Source organism: Sarcophilus harrisii, chromosome 5, assembly GCF_902635505.1.
Source record: "Sarcophilus harrisii chromosome 5, mSarHar1.11, whole genome shotgun sequence".
NCBI lineage: Eukaryota > Metazoa > Chordata > Mammalia > Dasyuromorphia > Dasyuridae > Sarcophilus > Sarcophilus harrisii.
The window spans coordinates 240,459,285-240,480,595 of NC_045430.1; the positions used below are offsets into that span (position 1 = coordinate 240,459,285).

The 21,311-nt window shown below is 34.4% G+C and overlaps 1 long non-coding RNA gene across 1 annotated transcript in view; it reads left to right on the forward strand.

The window, feature by feature from the left end:
• Window positions 1-4,737: 4,737 nt before the first annotated feature.
• Window positions 4,738-21,311, forward strand: part of LOC116419473 — a 55,847-nt gene continuing 39,273 nt past the window's right edge. Inside the window, exon 1 of the long non-coding RNA XR_004229799.1 lies at window positions 4,738-5,565. This is a non-coding gene — a long non-coding RNA (uncharacterized LOC116419473). The remainder of the gene's footprint in view (window positions 5,566-21,311) is intronic.

Below are 21,311 nucleotides of genomic sequence, written 5' to 3' on the forward strand. Positions count from 1 at the left end.
GGAAAACTAAACTAAAAGCTTTTGAAAATTCTGTGGCTACTTTACATTGAAAGATTATATTAGAGCTAGAAAAGTCAGGAATCAAGGCATTTAGGGACAGCTATGTAATTATCTCTCATTTTTCTCATGGCAGAGATAATTGGGACTATTCTTTTGCTTCTGAATCTTCCGTTGATATGCTGACTACGCATAAACTGGTTAGTAGATTAAAAGCCAATGTATAAAATGGAATCCTTGACAAATCATTCTTGCTTTTATAATAAAATATGTAAAAATATAACAAAATGTTCACTCTACATTTGGCTACCAACTGAATTTATTAATAGACTAATATGCCTTGAACTTGAAAATAATCACTTTTAAGAGCTAAGAAAAGTTTGCAAAAGAAGCATCATACCACAAAAGGGAGATGGCAGGATTTTATATCTAGACCTGATTTAAAATTCTAGCTTTATCACTTATTGTCTCTGTGACCTTGGATGTACCACTTACAGTTTATTGGTCTCTGTTTCCTTATTTGTAAACTGAGAGATTTGTACTAGATGATCTCTAAGTATTCTTCTATTTATAAAGCTAAGATCTTAGCATATTAGGACAGAGAAATAGTCAACATTTTTTGTTATTTCTACTACAAATTACAATATGACTTCCTTCTGAAAAAAAAAGAAGAGGAAAGGGGAAGACAGCCAAAAAGGGGAAAAGCACAGAACAATGGTATTTTAGAGGAAGGGAAGAAAAAATATAGGGATCACATGCAGAGGGATTAAAAATAAACCCATTTAACTAAGGCACTCTTCAACTTAATGTATTGCTGTTCTTAATTGGCTGCTAAATAAATGACAACACATTTAAACAATTTAGCAATTACAGTCAAGATTGTTGTACTGTTTTCAATAGTTAGCTTAGACTGATACAATTACAATAATAATGGTTTCTGGCTGAAGGAAGCACTTTTTTCAGTTGCCAGTGGAAAATAAAATACAGACATCATGGAAGCTCTAACTCAAATTTTGTCTTTTCCTTTTCTTTATGCTCTTTATACTGCAGAAATCTCAATGAACCAGAATTTGATTTATCAGAATCTTAAATTAACAGGACTTTTAAAATAGAGCTTTAAAAAAAAGTAAATAAGCAAATATTAAGTGTTAAGGACCAGGCCTGGGTCAATTCTCCAAGAGTCTCTACAGCTGTGAATCATAACATCTGAAGGAGTTGCAAAGCAGCCTTTACTGAAACAAGTGTTCCTTGTGGATGGGAATGAAATAAATTAGAGGCAGAGGGAAGAGGAGAGAGGTTGGAGAACGCAATTGTCTCTCAGTGGAGAGGTCAGAGAACAGCAACTATCTCTCAGTCTCCTTGTATCATCCTCCTCCTCTCACATGAAGAGGTCTGAGTTGGATCCTCAGCAGTCACTGGCAGGTGGCTCCCATATCCCAACAATTAAGTATGGTGGTTTGACCCACTCTGACTTACTCTCTCATGGGCTGCATCTCCTTTCAGGATTGTAGAGTAGCTCTTGGATGACTTTACTTCTGCTTTATTTGGCTTGAATCCTCACTGAGTTTCCTCCAGCTTGTTAGGGAATCAATAACCAACACTCCAATTTTACTTAACTATTGCACACAAGGTGTTTTTCATAAAGAGACATTAATTCCACAGACATAGGAATATTGAACAGATGAGTCAGTCTCTAAAGTGTGGATGAATGGAACTGAACAGAGAGCGGGATAGAGACGGGAGAGTTGGGAATCAAATAGAAGTTTAATTTCAAAGAGAGGGAAATGACTTGCAAGCAAGAAACAGATTAGACACGAGCCAGGGCCCTTCCCCTAGTAGAAAAACCTGCTATAGTGTGATTTATAGACTTGTGGCTAGACAAAGAGTCAAAAAAGTGTTGTGGAGCAGCAGTAGTAAGTCACAACAGCAAAGGAGAGGTAAGACCATCAGGTGACAAAAAGTCTATTCACAGCAGGGCTACCTGTGGCTGAGCTTAGGGACTGTCAGTTCCAGAAGAGCTAAGGGTTCCTTAAGCCAAACTCAGGGCACAACTTGGTTGATGGGCCTTAGCTCTGAATATCCTAATATTTTGGCAGGAAGAATAAACTTGGAAACATTTTCTCCAACATCTCCCTCACCTTGGACCCTGGTGGTGGGCAAGGAATTATATAATGAATTATGTAATTCAGAATGCTCTAGTTAGTCAGTGGTCTTAGCTTGTGGTGCTGATCTCAGAGATAATGAATCCAGACAACAAGCATTGAGCCTTAGCTAGGGAAAGGTAGGAATCTTGACATGGCTTTCTTGAGGTATCTCCTATAATAGTAATCTATTCCATCACTTTCCAAATGAGGAAATTAATAGAAGTTTAAATGACTCAAATCTAGATATAACCCTTCTCATCTCCAGTTCTTTCTCCTTAGCTCAGCACAATCTTTTTTTTTTCCCCCATAAAGGTCTACTTAGGTTATTTACCAGTTTAAAAATCTTCTGATAGTTCCCTCTTTCTTCCTGAGTAAAGTTTGAAATCTTTTGCCTATAATTTAAGGCCTTCTGTGACCTGCCTTTAATCTTCCTTTCTAGCCATAGTTCAAGCATACACACAGCATTTTCATACCTTTGTCTCTTTCCTCAAGAATGTTGTATATTGCCTGTTCTTCCCTCCCCTCTTTTCAACCTATTAAGCTCATACCCAATCTTTAAAACTAAACTCGCATGCCATCTTTTTCTAGAAAAAAATGTGTTTCCCTCAGTTGTTAATAATCTTTCTCTGTAGGTTTCAAATAGCATTTTTTCTATGAATCTCTCTGATGCACTTATTGTGTATTATAACTATATATGTTGCTATCTTATTCACTAATAAAATTGGAAGGTCCTGGAAGCCAAGGACCAATCTTTCTTCCCATAGTGCTCTTCATAGATGCTTAATAACTGTGTTCTGCTTGGTTGACTTCAATTTATCATGTCATCCCTTCAATCTATTAGCCTTTATCTTTTATCCCCTTTAAAACAACACCTAGAATAGAACTCACTTATTACATTATCTTTCATGCCCTTTTGAATTCCTTGCTATCTGAATTTTTACTGAACTGCAATCAATGTGACCAATGCCTTCTTAAATCAAAGATTTTTTCTCATTCCTCATTCCCATGAAAACCCTCTGTAGCTTTTGATTCTGTCAACTACCTTCTCCTCTGGGACACTCTCTTCTCAACTGAGATTCCTTTTATGAGACTGCTTTTCATGCTTCTCCTGTAGTCTCCTTCATCCTGGATTATTATCCTATTTCTTCTAATAACGAAGTATGAGCATATCTTAAGATTCTGCCATAGGTCCTTTTTCTTTCTGTACCCTTCACTTTCTAAGTGATCTCACCAGCTCCTATTGTTTCCATTATGATATTTTTGCAGTTAAAAGTCCTAAATTTATGTATCCAGTTTAAGATGCTTATGGGATTACCAACTGCCTTGTTAGACATCACCTCACCCTCAAATGGACATGATTATATTTTTCCCACACCTGTCCCTCTTTCCATCTTCTCTCTGTTATGTTGATAGTACTGCCATTCTTCTGGCCATATAGGTTTTCAATCTCTGAGTCATCCTCTGTCTCTCTCTTACTCCTTACTCTAGACCCACCCAACTGAAAGATTGTCAGGTCTTGATTTGACTTTGACAACTTCCCTCCTATCTGATCCTTTCTCTTCATTTCCATAACCTTCACTCCAGTCAACCTTCATCCTCTCACTATTATAATAACTTGGTCTCCTTTCTACAAGTCATCTAGGTGAAGTAGTGAATAGAATATTTGATCTGGAATCAGAAAGACTCATCTTCATGAGTTCGAATATTGCCTCAGACACTTATTAACTCTGTGGCCCTGATAAGTCACTTAAACCTATATAAAATGAACTGGAGAAGGACTTCAATATCTCTTTCAAGAAAACCCCAAGTGGAGTCATGAAGAGTTGGACATGACCGAAATGACTGAACTAATGATAACAACTGTGACATTCCCACACTTAAATATCTTCAACAGTTCTCCATCTTTCATTTTTTTTATTATTATTATAGCTTTTTATTGATAAAACATATGCATGGGTAATTTTTCAACCTGACCCTTGCAAAAAACTTCTGTTCCAAATTTTCCTCTCCTCCTTCCCACCCTCTCCCCTAGATGGCAGGCAGTCCCATACATGTTAAACATGTTAAAGTATATTTTAAATACAATATATGCATGCATATTTATACAGTTATCTTGTTGCATGAGAAAAATCAGATTTAGAGAGAAGGTAAAAATAACCTGGGAAGAAAAACAAAAATGCAAGCAAACAATAACAGAAAGAGTGGAAATGCTATGTTATGGTCCACACTCACCCACCTTTCATTTTTACTTTACTTTATATTGCATTTACATTTACCTTACATTGCTATTTTACATTTTGTTGCTGTACTCTGTTGACTACTTCCATTTTATCCTATATATATAGTGTTTTTGTTCATTGTTGTTGTATATTATCTCCTCCAATATACTCTGATAGCTCCTTAAAAGCAGGGATTGTCTAAAGTTTTTCTTTATATTTTATTACAGTGGCTTGTCACATAGTAGGGTCTTAATAAATGTATAACTGACTGTACAAAATGCTCCACAATATATTTCCCATTTACCTTTCAGTCTGACTTTATTATTTCCTTTTATGTATTCTTAATTTCAGTTAAACTGAATTTATAACTGTTCTCCACAAGCAACATTCCATTCCTCATCACTGTATATTTATTCAGGTGAATCCCAAGGTCTAGACCAAGGTCTCCCTCCTCACCATTGACTCCAGTTCATGTGATACCTCCTATACAAGGACTTTTAAGCTTGCCCAATTATTAATTTTTTTTCCATTTTAGAATTATTTTAAATTGTTACATACATTTTTGAATGTATGTTGCATTTCTTCTCTCTTCAACCCTCAAATTGAATGTAATTTCCTTGACATCAGGAGCTATTTGGCTATTTTTGAATATTTGATTCCTAGCAGAAGGCTTTACTTAACGTAAGTAAATAACAAGTGCCTTTGAATTGAATCGACAAAACTTTAATTACAATAGAGATTGGATTTGGGGCCTTCAAACTAACTCTGGGATTATTAGGTCTCTTGTTAAATTTTCAGTATGAAGAGAGAATTCTAGGAAGATGGAGGAGGAGGTCAGAAAACTTTCGACTCTCCAATTTTCCTCCATCAAAAAAAGAACACTGCCTCAGATAACAGAAATAAATCTAGTGTGAAGCAATTGTTCTCCTAAAACAATTTGAGAAGACCCCAAGAAAGATCCATCCTTCAGGGGCAGAGGTTCATTGAACTGAGTCAAGTGCAAATATCTTCAGGCCGATTCTACAGAAAGAACAAACAACAATCTCTGGGAGCAGTTGAGTTGAGAGGCAGCCTCAGCCTTAAGGAACTCTCATCCCGCACAATTTGGAGGTTTGATGGCTGAGAAGATTCAAGTGCTTTCCCACTGTGCTGACTCGATGCAGCCTGGACTGTGACTAGGGGAAGAACGAGCTAGCACAAGCCTGGTGAGTGTAGTGAGAGGTGGGAACCCTGTTGGTGTGGGCACTTGCAGATGAGAGTCCCTGGCTTCAGTTTGGAGCAGAGAAGACCGAACGAGGGACTTTCAGGGAGCAAAATTCTTTGCTAGACAGTGTGGTTAGAGAGGTTCTATCCATGGAGAGAAAAGCCCAGAGTTGAGACTCAGTACAGACTTTAGAAAATAACAGTAGAAGGACCTGAGACTTGGGGCATCATTCCCCTTATCTCTGAACAACAACTTGATTACCCTTTAATCGCTAAAACCAAAATAAGACAATAAGTAAAAATGAGTAAGCAAAGGAGAAAGACCCCAACCATAGACACTAATTACAGGAACAGAGAAAATCTGGGTTTATGTTCAGAGGAAGATAAGGGAGCTAAAAAAAAAAGCCACTTCTTTTTCAATGAGAAATGTCAAATGATCCCCAACACAAAAACAGTTCTTGTAAGAACTCTAAAAGGACTTTAAAAAGCAGAGAGAGGGAGACCTAGGTGGGGGAAAGATAAACTTTCAATGTGAGCATTTACATTTCAACAAATATTACAAATCATTTCTTAGTTTATTGTTTTTTTGGTTATCTAAACTTAAGAAAATAATGGTGACCGTGTTAGATACAGATTCAACTGAGCCGTGTGTGGTTGTTGCTCTCAATCATTCTGAAAACTAGTTGTTAAACATTTATAAGCACACTACTAACTGACAATAGGCTTCTGAGAAATTTATAAAAGTATTGTTATCCTCGTTATCGGATTCTTTTTTTTTTTTTTTTTTTTTTTTTGGTGGGCACACTATTATGTATTTTAGTATATTTGTAATTTGTTGCTGATTCCTTGGTTTTTGGTTTAGAGATGTCATAGGTGATTTTGGGATGTGTTTATCTTTCATTCATCTTTGATGAGGCAATCCAAGTTGTCTCATAGCCACAAATCATATGATCTTAAAAAGCAGTCACTGTTTTGCTGTTTGCTTCCTAAGGTGGCTTTTCTTCATGCCTTCTGATCCAGATACAGAATGATATGGTGGCTTAGTTGAGTATTTTCACATGGCTAAACTGCCATATAATTCATTATAATAGACAGACTGGGCTAAAAAAGAATCCCTAGACTTTAACATCAAGGCCGTCAGGCATAAAGATTGAAGGGCATTTGTGAAGCCAAGTGACAGAACCCAACATCTTCCTTCATTCCTTGTTTGGCTCAAGCCTATAAGTACCTTACTTTTATAAATCCTGAAATTACCTTTTCTCCAATGGTGTGCCGCTGATGATAAGATTCTACCTCATGAGCTTAGTTAGACCTCAGACAGTAGCCATAGTATATTACATAGGATGCACGTAAAATCTTTCCAGGGTTATCAATATTTGTTTTTAGAGGAATTAAATCTGATTCATGAATACTGAAGGTGGGCTCCAATAGAAAACATTTAATGATATAATGAATATCCTAGAAAATGAGGGTCAAGTATAGAAAAGTCTAAGAATTAATAATAATTATTATTAATAAATAGTTAACAATTAAGATGAAGGAATAACAAATAATTTTGTTTCCTGAGGCAGGCAGCTGGTACAGTGCATAGAGTATCAGGCCTGGAGAAAGAAATGGCAAACCTCTCCATCATCAAAGAAAACTCCAAATGGGGTCATAGAGAGTTGGATATGACCGAACAACAATTTGTTACCAACTGACCGACAGATTAATATTAGACAGATACAGGAAGTAAAATCGGCAGCCTGCTTTTGGTCCTAAGCTTTTTGCTGGAAAACTTTCAATACCCACTCCTTTGTTTTTCTATCATATGAAATTAGATATGTTTAATATTTTTGCTTCAACAATGACCTCCACAGAAGTCCTATTCTGAGGATGCCTGACCATGGGGTGAAGGTGACCCTGTTTGCAGGAGATCAGCAGGTAATAGAAAAACTTGAACAGCAAGTCCTGGTGACTAATTGTCTCCAGTCTATAGGGACCAGCCTAGCTCAGTTTGGAGATAACCCATCGCCCATCAGCAAGCAATCTATGCAGCCCTATATAGGATGGTTCCTTGTGGGAACTGGGGCTTCAGAGGTCTAAGCCAAAGTCACAGAGGGAATAACTATCAGACATGGGATGTCAACCCAGGGTCTTTGAGTCTAGAGCTGTCCAAGGTACCATGTTGCCTTTCATTCTTGGGCCACAGAAATTCACAAGGTATCAGCATGCAGGTTCTTATGGATCTCTTGTCCCTCCTTAGTGATGATAGAACAGTGTGTCCAAAAGGAGGTGAAATTGGGGGAGGAGGGCAGGTCAGTTTTAAAACTGCTTGTAACATTAATTTAATTGTTGATACTCTGAATCACTGTCCAACTTTGTATCCTCAGCACTTACAGTGCCTGGCATAGAGTAGGTACTTAACAAACTTATGATTGACTGATAAACTGTGACTTGAGGAACTAAAATGTATCTCTTTTGACATATTCTGGCTATAAATGAAACTGGGAGATAGAAAGATGATACAATAAAATGTAATCGTGGCTTTCTTGGAGAAGTAAATAAAGGAGTGAAGGGAGTTGGCTGTATTGTCAACCTACAAAAAATAGCATTTTCTAGACACTTAAGACAGCTAGGGGGAGCCATAGAGCAGAAAGCTCTGGATCTGGAGACAGGAAGATCTGAATTCAATTTGGCTTCAGATAATGATTAGTTCTGCGCTTTGAACAAGCCACTAAACCTCAGTTTGCCTCAATTTCCTAAGGGATAATAATAGATAATAATGAACTATAGTATAATTCATTATAATGAATTATACTATATTAGATATGATAAATATTTAAATATATATAAATAAAATATACAAATATAATACATAAATGTTAAATGAAATAATAAAAAATAAATCTTGCTAAAAGTTTGTCTTCCAGGATTGTTGTAGGCATTAAATGAAATAATGTTTGTAAACTGCTTTGCATATTACCTGGTACATTGCCTGGCTATTATATTGTCAAAGAGGTAGCTTTGGACCGTCCAGTGGGTAGAGAGGGCTGAGCCTGGAGTCAGGAAAATCCTGAGTTCCAATATGACCTCAGACAAGTTATTGTTAACCTCTGTCTGCCTCAGTTTTTTCATCTGTTCAATGGGAATAGTAACAGCATCCATCTTCCAGGGTTCTTATAAATGAGATATTTGTAAAAAAAAGATTGAATTGATGTATACAGAATACATATATAATAAAGATTATTGTATTATTTGTAATAAATCATAGTGCATCTATGGTACATGTAGGATATAAATTATTATATGCATATATAAGACATGTACACTGCCTGGCACAGAGTAGGCACTGTATAAATGCTGGCTATTATCATAGTTTGTGGAACAGTCGATAAAGAGGGCTGGGGTTGGAATTAGGAAGACAATGAGTTTAAAATTGTTTTCAAACACTTATAAGTGTTAACTAGGGAAAGGTATTGCTAATTTGTGCCTCAGTTTCCTGACCTGTAAAATGGGGATAGTAATGAATACCCACCTCCAGGGTTGTCATGATGATAATATGAAATAAAATTTGTAATTTTGTAGAGAAAGTGCCTTGCAGATGATAAACCATCAGATTTGCTACCCCTTGACACCATTTTTATAGAGTTAATAGTTTTAAATAGTTGCCATGAGGAGGAAACATTAGAACTCAGAATCTGCTTCAGTCAGCAACTTTTCCTTTCTAAAGGAGAGACAATGCAGCTGAGGGCAGCTAAGTTAGAGCAAGGGGTCATGGGGGAGGTGAATGGAAGACTTGAGTACTATCATCTCCTAAAATACTGAAAATCCAAGGAGGTAATAAAGATGAAAAAATTTACTTTTAACTGAACTAGGTCACATCACATTTCAAGATGGGATAAACTTGCCCTCTTTCTTTCAGAACCTGGCCTCCTCATTCATCTATTCAACAAAAGTAATTTATTCAACATGTCTCATAGTCCAGTGTTTATGCTAGGGACTTGGATATACAAAGATAAAAAAAATGGTTCTTGTCTTCAAAAAGTTTACATTCAAAAAGTAGAATAAACAACATGTGCATCTGGATAGATTTATATCATGTTGTATTATATACATACAATAATTATCAACATGATACATGTATTATATACTCAAATAATAATCTATATATACAATATAGATAGATATATACAATATACTATATATATACAGATATAATATATATATAATATATATTATATATATAATATATATATTATATTTATATTATATATATATTATAATATATTATATATATATATATATATTATATATATATATATTATATATATAATATATAATATATATAGATATATACAATATACTATATATATATACAGTAATCTATATCATACATGTCTTATATATGCATATAATTTATATCCTACATGTACTATAGATAAACTGATTTATTACAAATAATACAATAATCTTTATTATATATGTATTCTATATACATATAGAATACATTTTACATGTGTCATATACATATATGATAATCTACATTATACATTGAGAGAAACGATTATTAAATAGCCAACTGTTAATATTGGAAAGGTATAGGATTTTATTTTTTTTTATTTTATTTTATTTTATTTTTTTTATTTAATAGCCTTTTATTTACAGGATATATACATGGGTAACTTTACAGCATTAACAATTGCCAAACCTCTTGTTCCAATTTTTCACCTCTTACCCCCCCTACCCCCTCCCCCAGATGGCAGGATGACCAGCAGATGTTAAACACATTAAAATATAAATTAGATACACAATAAGTAAGGTATAGGATTTTAAAAAACTTTCATGTTTCCTCATTATTTTCTAGGTCAAAATAACCTCTGAAGAATAGAGCTGATAATGAGATTGAATTAAAAGTCTTATTCAGACCCTATCCAACTGGGGAAACCCATTGTGTTCTTCTACTCAGGCTTGAGTAGGGGTAGATTGCCTGAGGCTAAGTGGTCTTGAGAGTAAGAGTGACAAGTCATGTCTCCCAGTCTCTCATTAGAATTGATCTGTCTCTCATTGTAATATTCATTTTCATTAATTGTTAACCAATCAGAATTGATTGTTGCCTGCTGAAGCTGCCCTGATCTATATTTAGTTAACAAGAGACTGTTAAATGACCATTTTATTAATTATTCACTAACCATAATTAATAAAATGATTAATTACCTAGAAATTCTCTTGAACTCTTGAATATAATAACACATATTATATGCAGATATATAATAATCTATATTATACATGTGTAAATCTATTTAAAAATGTGTAAATCTATAATCTCTATTACATATGTATTCTGAATATTTATAATCTATATGATACACATATATATAAAACTATATCATGTATAAAATATACATATGACAATTGATATATATGTATTATATACACATTATATCACAATATAATATACATACGCATTGTACGAATGTATAATCTACATTACACCTATACCATATGTATAATTTATATCTTAATGTATTGTATTTATACATATGATAACATACATTATATATGTATTGTATACATATGAATGTATAGATACCTAAATGTGCAAACAAATACAAATTAATTAGATTTGTGATTTCATCAGAATAGCCTCAAATGAATAATTCTCTCTATCAAGTGAACATTGCTCTATGGCTGTCTGTCTTAGATAGCTGTATAGGGTACAGAAGATTAAATGGCTTTCCTAAAATCCTAAGTAAGTACATGAAAGAGGTGGGCTGTAAACCAGAGTCATCTTTACTCTGAGAGCAGTCTTTTTACAACTGTCATGCATTTACATATGCTTATAAATGGGAAAATGCAAACATACACATAAATTTAAAAAAAAAAAAAAACGGACATACACACATACAGAGGAAATAAAAATTGACAGGGGAGGGGTAGAGCTAGAAAGTGAGAGATTCAAGTAGTTGGTCTTTCAAGTCAGCTAGGTATTCTGAGAGCCAAAGGTGATATGAAGGTCCACTCTAAGCCTTGGGGGTAGCCTGTGCACAAGAGGAATAGGAAATGGATCATTTTGGTTGGAATGTAGAATGTATAAAGGGCAGGTTAGGTCCATATCATTTAAATGACAAATAAGAGTTCACATTTTATTCTAGGGCAAGTGGGAGCCACTGGATCTTATTGAGCAGGGAAATAACATGGCCAACCCTGTGCTCTTGGAATGTCACTATAAGAGAAATTTGATGCAGTGCTTTCAATGAATTCATCATGGTTAAGTAGAATTTAAGACAGATTTAGATTTAAGATAGCTTGCCAGAAAATGGACATTTTTGATTAAAACTTTTTTTTCGAAAATGACATCTTTATTCAAACTATGAAAAAATAAAAGAACAAGATATTATTTTTACTTTTTACTATTTTTCAGTCATTTTGTTCAATAATTTTGGTTTTAACAACTCATCCTGACAAAAGATAAACATCTCTTAATTCAACCTATGAAGAATTCAAATGACATAATTTAAAAACATAATTTTCCATTACATAAGACAGGTAGTTAGAAATCTTGGACCTAACCTATGATTCCCAGGTTCCTTGTCCAGCAGTGAAATTCTCTAATGAGTTTCTAGTGAGTATATTTTATAGCCAGGTTTTGATTATTCAGATCAAAACCACATCTTCCTCTTAAAGTCACAGTACAAGCCAGCATCAAGATAGGTTAAAAGAGCTAGCAAGATTGGTTCATAAAAAAGCTAGCATAAACACAAGCTGTTGTGAATAGGTCTCTTAATTAAGCTTCACAAACCATTAATATCATTCACCATTCTCCCAATGTTCCTTCAGATTTTTAAGGTATTCATGGAATGAATTATCATTCACTCAGAGGCAGTCCAGATTGAAGAAATACTACCGGGCAGTGTTTCCTGCTTGTATTCGCTGTGTTTCTCTCACTTCCACTTCAATAACAAAACCTTTCTTTCTTCCTAGTTCCCCTGGCCCACTTGTTCTAAAGTCTTTTTTTTTTTTTTAACCCTGACTTATTTCCATTGTAACTTTTGGTTGGAAAACAGGAGTGTGAAGTGATTCCCTATTTTTGTCCTATGATGCTTAGCACACTGGAAATGAAGATTGTTGGTTTCAGTTTTTGTCAACATATGCTTTAGAACTGAGAAAAATTTGGTGGGCTTATACTTTCCCATAAAGTCCCCTAACCGTCTAATTCTGTAGAATATAGCTGGGCTGTAGATGTGGTGTTTCATTATTATAATCAAATGCAGAGCTTTCCATAAAAGAAAGTCATTAATTAGAAATTGTAAAATTGATTGCTAATTAAAACCCAATTCCAACTGGTTAAATTTAGGGCACTGAGAATAGTCTTCTTTAAGACTGTTCTCAGACTCTCAGGTGAAAGCATTTTCTTTGGATTGTAGGTTGGATTATTTTTCATTTTCTTTATCTTTATCTTCTCTTTCAGTATTTTGCTGAGGAAGTCAAACAAATATTAATAAGTGTGCTGAGTGCAGAGATGCTGTCTCTCTTGTTTAAATGATTTATTTGACTTGTATTTCTTTAATACTTCTTCAGTGGAACTATGATCTGTTTGGTGTAGGTGATCCCTCCAATGGTGCAGATTATAAACCATCTAGGTCTTCTCATCCTGTGTACCCTTTGTCCTGTTAAAATACATTTTCATAGGAGCTACACTTGGTGTACTTTCCCATAGGTTTTCTTGACCTAAAGAAGACCCTAAAGCAGCATGTCAAATTATCCTTTTTCATTTTCTTACTTTACTTACTATTCAGTCCATTTCAGAGTCCTTTTTTCCCTTTAATATGTAGCTCAGAGTGCCATCTTGGGTATGCATCTTTTCCTCATCTCACCAGCTGCTAGTGCCCTTTCATCCAAATCACCATGTATTTAGCTAACTTCTATATATTGCATTTACTTATATTATAATATCTATATGTATATATAGAATACATATGTGTATATATATATATATACACACACACACACACACACACACACATATATATATATATATATCAGATAGTTACTAGATACTTATTGAGTGGTTAATGATAAATTTTCTGCCACTTTTGGGGTCATTGTTGGCTACATGTTATAGCCTATTTATGTCAATTACACATATGTTTATTATCCTCTGGGTGATTCAAACTTTTGATTCTTGAAAGATTCATGTTCCATGAGTCAGCTATCTGTCATCACTAGGAAAAAAATGGCCTTAAGAAGTTGGTTGTTTCAATGAGATTGTTAAGGTTATTGAAAGTGCTATGCTATTTTTCTTTTGTCTTCTGTCCCATTCTGAACCCAACTCATTCCATTTGCAATGTCTGTTCAGTTTGATGCGAAACTCGATGGTCTGTCTCTGTAACTATATGCATCTTTATGGAAAACAATATTCTCCACCCATTTTTTTCCTGCTTTGTTTTTTTGGCTTAGATTCTTTTGAGTGGTTGTGAGCCTTCTTTTAGGAAAGTTAGTATCATTTCAGTGGTTGATATAGTCATCTGTTAAGAGGAACATTTGGAAAAGCTCATCATAAGAATAATTCATGTTTTTTTTAAGACTTTATAAAAGTCTTTATACCCAATATTCTACCACATAGATTCTCACAAAAACCCTGTAATCTAAGTACTAACCTTTCTTTAAAGATGAGAAAAATGGGGTTCATAGAAATTAAATTATTTGACCATAATCATCCACCTAGCAAAGGTTGAGTAGCATCTGAATCTATGCCTTTCCCAGAGTTTTCCACAAAACCTGTTACTGTCGCTTTATAATGGAATCACTCTTTGTATTTGGGTTGTGAATGAGATATCCTGCTTTATATTGGCAAAAATATTGCCAAGACATTTTCTTCCATGTTTTATTATGCTTCATTTGATTTTGTAATCAGAGGTTCATTAAACAAAATTATCTCTCATTTAATTCATGATGGAGTTTCTTATGATTTTAACATAGGTATGAGAATCACCTTCTTGGAGAAGAGACTTTAAAACTACCTTTTTCTGTAGTGAATCAAATTCTTTTCGGTAGTCATAGACTAGTAATTACACAGGCTATAAACTCTTTGGGAATAGGGACAGTATTATTCTTTGTACTTGTACCCCAGCAACTATCATAGTGTATATATTAAGTGCTTTATGATGATGATGGCATTTATATATCACTTTAAGGTTGGAAAACACTTTACAAATATCTCATCTGATTCTCACAACAGCTCTGGGCAGTAGATGCTACTATTATCCCCATCTTATAGATGAGGAAACTGAGGCAGATGGAGATCAAGTGAGTTACCTAGGGTCACCCAGTAAGGGTTTGAGCCTTCCTGACTGCAGCTCTAGAGCTGTATTTATTGCTTCACTTAGTTGCCTATATAATAAATATTGCCGATCGATTGACTGGTTGAAAATTCCCTGGAAATGGAGTCAGATTGCTGCAATTTTCTATTTGATGGACTAGCTGTGTGCTTCTAGGAAAGTTATTTTTTAACCATGAATGGCAATCAAATGAATGTATGTTTGTTGTAATTGTCTGAGGTATAGGCCCTGTAGAGCAACTAGGTGCTACAGTGGTTAGAATGGTAGGCTAGGAGTCTGGAGGATCTGAGTTCAATATAGGCTCAGATACTTACTAGCTATGTGACCCTGGGCAAGTCACTTAATGCTGTTTGCCTCAGTTTCCTCCTCAGTAAAATGAGCTGGAGAAGGAAATGGCAAACCAGTCCAGTATCTCTGTGAAGAAAACTTCAAAAGGGGTCACAAAGAGTTAAACATGAATGAAATCAGTGATTAAGCCCTATTTCCTAAATCCTTTTACAAATAGCTTCCATGAGATAGTACCAACCATCTTTTTTGAGGGACCCTGTCTGAGATTTTAGGAGCATTTCAGATTGCAGAAGAAAACTGAAGAGAGGGAAAAAAAAAATCTTATTTTGTGGACTTGACACCAACTGACTGTGTTAACAGATTTAAAAACAAAATAAGTACCCAAAATGATTGGACTATTATTGTGTGTTGTTGTTTTTAATTGATAATAGTAATAATGGCCAGCATTTATATAGTCCTTGCTGTGCCAGATACTATGCTAAGTGGTTTACAATTTTTATCTTATGTAATCCTCCCAACAACTCTGAGAGGTAGGTGTTGCAATTAACCTCATTTTACAGGTGTGGAAACTGAGGTCTTCCTGACTCCTGGCCTGGTACTGTGCTATTTAGCTATCCAATTGAAGAGACATTTAAAAAAAAAAAAATTGAATTAATTGGTTATTTTGGCATCCTGGAGAGAGCATAAAAAAGTGATCATTATAGTCACAGTAAAGCCCAGTTTTAATTATCATCTTATTATTTTACTCAAGGGGATTTATCTGAAACAATCTCTGACCATAAAATGCAATGAACTGTGTTAGTATCATGAATTTATGTCCATGTTTTCTTTTTTTTTGCTGTTCTAAGAGGCCTGCTTTTTATCCAGCCTAACTCTTCTACTTGTTATCAGAGAAGTCTCTGGGAGGACTAATTACACATATTTAATATTTATAAAGGACTCCAAAGATATTTTGTACGAAAGGTATTAAGTAGGGAGGGATAAAAATCTTCAGGATGGGAAAATTGTGCTTCTGGATGTGCATGTTTGAGGAAAGAACTCATTAATGTAAACAACTCTGGGAAGTCTATGGAATATAAGGAAGATAAACTTTTCTATTGGAACTGTATTTCAAATTTGGGCTACATAGATATGCAATGTTAGACTAATGCTTATCTCTGGGGAGAAAAAAAAGACATAATCTAGCTCTACTCAGCAGCCCATAAAAGAAATTTCAGAATTCCTAGAAGATTTCTTTTAACTAAGGAAAAATACAAACACAAACAACAAGAAACACAAACACACACACACATACACACATATAGGTATAAAATACCTTGTACAGGTAGAATAATATTCTGGGAAGTGGGGAAATGATAAGTTTCAGAGGTGATATTGATTCTGGAGTTGTAGGTCCCGAGTTCAAATTCCCACTGTGATATTAACTATGTAAAGTTGGGCAAGTTATTTAACCTCTGGACCTCAGTTTCCTTATCTATAGTTAAGGATCTGTACATTTGTGATTAAGGAGCCTTTGCAATTCCTCCCAGCCTTAGAGTCTTTATCTTTTGAAAGTAGTCTACTATGTAGAAAAGACAAACATATTTCTCTCAATACATTGAACAGAGAGACCTTTCTCTGTAATTCCCCCTCCCACTTCATACCACATAAAATATTTTGTTCTGCTCTTTTCAAATGCATTTACCAAGTAACACTAAATGCTATAGGGTAAATAGTAGGGGTACTTCCATGCAAATCATTAGTAAGGGAGAAGAGAATGGTATCTCCTAGAATTCTTTTACAAAAAGGCAGATAGAATCTACTCTTCCTCCTCTCTCAACTCTTTTGATACTTAAAATGGTTTTTTGTTTTGATATGCTAGTCATACACATGTCCTTAAGAGCTGGAAGGGACTTTGAGTCATTTTGATCAATCCTCTCGTCTTATAGTAGAAGAAACTGACTTTATTTGGAACGTAATCATATGACACTAAAGTCAGTGCTTTCTGCACCAGGCCATTCCACAGTATCCAAATAAAGATTTTAACTTAGCTTGGCTATTATTAATAAATAAACAACTGCTTCCAATATCCTCAAAAATAGGTTTTTTTTTTTAAAAAAAATCCTCTTCCCTAAGTTTACATTTGCATAATCAGCATGATTAATAAATCTCTTTTCTCACTGATACTGCAAAAATAAACTTTAACTTAGCTTTTTCTAAATGATCACTAATTATAAAGACTCAAGCTCCAATTTAATGAAATGTTATCAGAGATTCAGACTTTATAAAATAGGAAATAGATTTTTGAAGGATTCTTCCCTAGAGTCATGATCAAAAAAAGATAAAAATAGCCAATTTTAATTACATAAAACAATAAGCCTTTGCATGAATAAACTAAGCAAATATAGAAGAAAAAGATAACATTTAGCTGAGAAAAATTTTTGCAGCAAATATCTTTGATAAAGGTCTATATCCAAGATCTCCATTTCTTTATCCATCCCTATCTATATAGTTTGGTAACTGATCCTGATCAAGATCAGTTCCCTAATAAGTGATCAAAAAAATAAGAATAGATAGTTTTCAAAAGAAGAAAAAAAAAACATCAATAAAAGAATGCTTTTAAGTGAAGAACTGCAAATTAAAACAACACAGTTTTTACTTCATACCAGTCAGATTGGAAAAGATGATAAAACATGAAAATGGAAAATGATACAGGAACTATGGGAAAACAAGACTGATACATTGTTGGTAGATCTGTGAACTTGTCCAACTATTTTGTAAAATAATTTGTAATTATCCTAAAAGTCACCAGATGTATGTATTATTTTGATCCAGTGAGATCAGTGCTATGTATGTTTACTAAGGGTGTCGAAAACAGAGGGGAATTGTGATATATGAATGTAATAGAATATTACTGAACAAATACAAAGAATATGAAGAAACTTGGGACAACTAATAATGAACTGATTTAGATTGAAGTAAAGAAAAAAGGAGAACAATTGCCCAATAATGTAAAGGAAAACAACATTGAAATAATTCAGAATTTTTACCTTTATAATAGGTATAGTCTGATTCCTTCAAAGGTCTGATGGTAAGGATGCCTCTTGGTGGAGAAATGGTGCAAAATAAGACATAACACCTTTTTACAAAGTATTATCTTATTATTTATTTTTAATACTTAGTTTTAATACTTACTATAACCATTTACTCCCCTATGTTGTGTATCAGGGGTCCTCAAACTTTTTAAATAGGGAGCCAGTTCACTGTCCCTCAGACTGTGGGAGGGCCGGACTATATAGTAAAAACAAAAACTTTGTTTTGTGGGCCTTTAAATAAAGAAACTTCATAGCCCTGGGTGAGGGGGATAAACGTCCCCAGCTGCCACATCTGGCCCACGGGCCGTAGTTTGAGGACCCCTAAATATATTTCCACTGCTTCACCATTCTACTTCTCATCCAGTATTAGCTTGTTTTGGTGATTACCGTAGAGTATATATTTTTAGACATAGATAGATTATACTTCATTGTTATGAGAGTTTTCTGTTCTGCATTGGGGAGGTAGTAGTTTGACAGTATCGGGGTAGCTATGTGGTACAGTGGATAGAGCATCTGTCCTGAAGTCAGGAGGACCTGAGTTCAAATGTGGCCTCGGACACTTAACACGTCCTAGCTATATGACACTGGACAAGTCACTTAACCCCAAAACAAAAACCCAGAATTATTCTAGGAACCAAGTGAGATTGACTACACACACAAATACATTTATATACACATGTATACATTCACACACATAGATATACCAGCTATACTTTCTGAAAACAGTTATCTTCATCTTTGAATAACCATGATGATTTTTGCTCAACCTACCTCTCAAAGTTATTTGCAAAAAAGTATATTTTAAATTTAAATGTGATTGTGATTATCAGAAAGTGGAAGTAGAGAATATTTTTTTTCCACAGAGGAAGTAAGGTACTATTATGAAAAGAAGAGGGGTAAGATCAGGAGTCAAGAAGACTTGGGTTCAAATTTCCTTTACATCTTACTGGCTATGAAACTATGGGAAAGCTGTTTACCATCTCTCAATCATAAGAGATAATCATAAAAGCCCCAGCTTCTCAGTGTTTCCATGAGGAGCAAATGAGATTATATATTTAAAGTGCTTGGACATTTTGTAGATGTAGGCATACACATCTATATATATGTGTATACATATATGTGCGTAATATATAATATATATATTATATGCATAATATATATATAATATGGCTTCTCAGTCTCAGTGCAAAAAGACTTTAGGTTTTAATAGCTTAAAATAGCTCTAAGAAATTTGGGAAATTACACACATATATAAGTAAATAAATATATTTCTACACACATATATGTAAATATAAATATGCATTTATGCAGTATATCTATGCACATGCATAGAATGTGCAACACATATATGCACGTGCATACGCATTATCTGTTTATATATACACATACATGCATATGTCCCTATTTATATATGTACACAGATGCATTTATATACTTTGATATACAATAAATTATATAATCACTTTTAACATGCATAGTTGCATACATTTATTTAGCATATATGTACAAATAATATATCTGCATGTGTACACATATGTATGCATATGTGTCCATACAGATACTTACCTAATACAATTTAGGAAACATTAAATATCTTTTTTTTTTTTTTTTAATAGCCTTTTATTTACAGGATATATGCATGGGTAACTTTACAGCATTAACAATTGCCAAACCTCTTGTTCCAATTTTTCACCTCTTACCCCCCCCACCCCCTCTCCTAGATGGCAGGATGACCAGTAGATGTTAAATATACATTAAATATCTATTATATGCACAATACTATGTAAGGCACTGGAAATAGAGACACAAAAAAGGGAAATTCAAGCTTCGTATTCAGTTCCAGGTTACAGATTGATTTACAGGACTGAACCTGGACAGAACTCTTATTTAGAATCTACAATTTTGTCATTTTTTTACTCCACCTAGTGGTCCAGATGTATTTAGACCTGGAAGGGCTTCTTGGGAAAGCATTGTTGATTCTACCTCAACCCTTCTGTGAGTAGCACATCCCTCACTCAGGAGTCTACTGAGTGAGTGACTCAGATGTTTCAATGGCAAGACCAAAGCAGGTCACTTGATCACCTGGGGTAAAAGATATATGGGTCCTATGTGAAGTCTACAGACAAGTCCCAAACCACAGATTTTTAGTCAGTATTTGTAATCTATTTGCCCATCCAACTTTAAAAAAAATCAGTAATAGCATAAACTAAACGCAAACATTCTAATTGCTTACAAGAAACAAAATGAGTGGGAATTAAGGGAAGAGGGTCTGGGCCTTAGGCTGATCAACAGGATGTGATTACCTCTTTTTTCTCTCTCATAGCTCTTTAGGGTCTTGGGTGGATGTTCCTGCTTTTTTCCCATTTTAGGGGCTACTTTTAAATTAAAACTTTTTTTCTTATTTTGTCAACCTTCTGTGGTCAGAGTTGAACATTGAACAAAATGGAAAGAAAGGGAAAAACAAAAAGTCTGTATGTTTTGAATAATAGAGGATGAATGATTTTACTGATTAATATGTTAGCATTTAAACCAAAAAAATAAATGCTATTAGTAAATAGTATCTTAGTAAATAAATAATAAACAGTAATACTAAAATCAATATGTTAAAACTAAAACAGAATTCCCCTTTCCCTTCCTCAGAGAGAACAACACATTTTGCCTGTTTGACCTTCTATCTTGCCCAGAAACAAGGCTATAGGAAAACTCAGAAGGCCACTTTTTGTTTATGCTTGTGTACACTGAGTGGAAATCAAGATTTTTGGACTGGAGGGAGTATCACTCATTTGGTCTTACTGGGATCTGAGATAGCTCTGCAATGGAGCCATGAGACCACATGAGATTTGGATCCACTCTAAGGGATAATTTCAGTCTTTTAGGACCTGATTTGAGGCAAAAGAGGAAATCCCTAGGACTTTTTAGATGGGATCTAATAAATTTCAACTTCATTTCTTTCCTCCCTTCTGATTCCATACTATCTCCTGATTAAAGGAAGAATATAGTAATAGCAAATAGATTGTTGAATTTGGAGTCAGAAAAACCAGAGTTCAGATCCCACCTCATATCTAT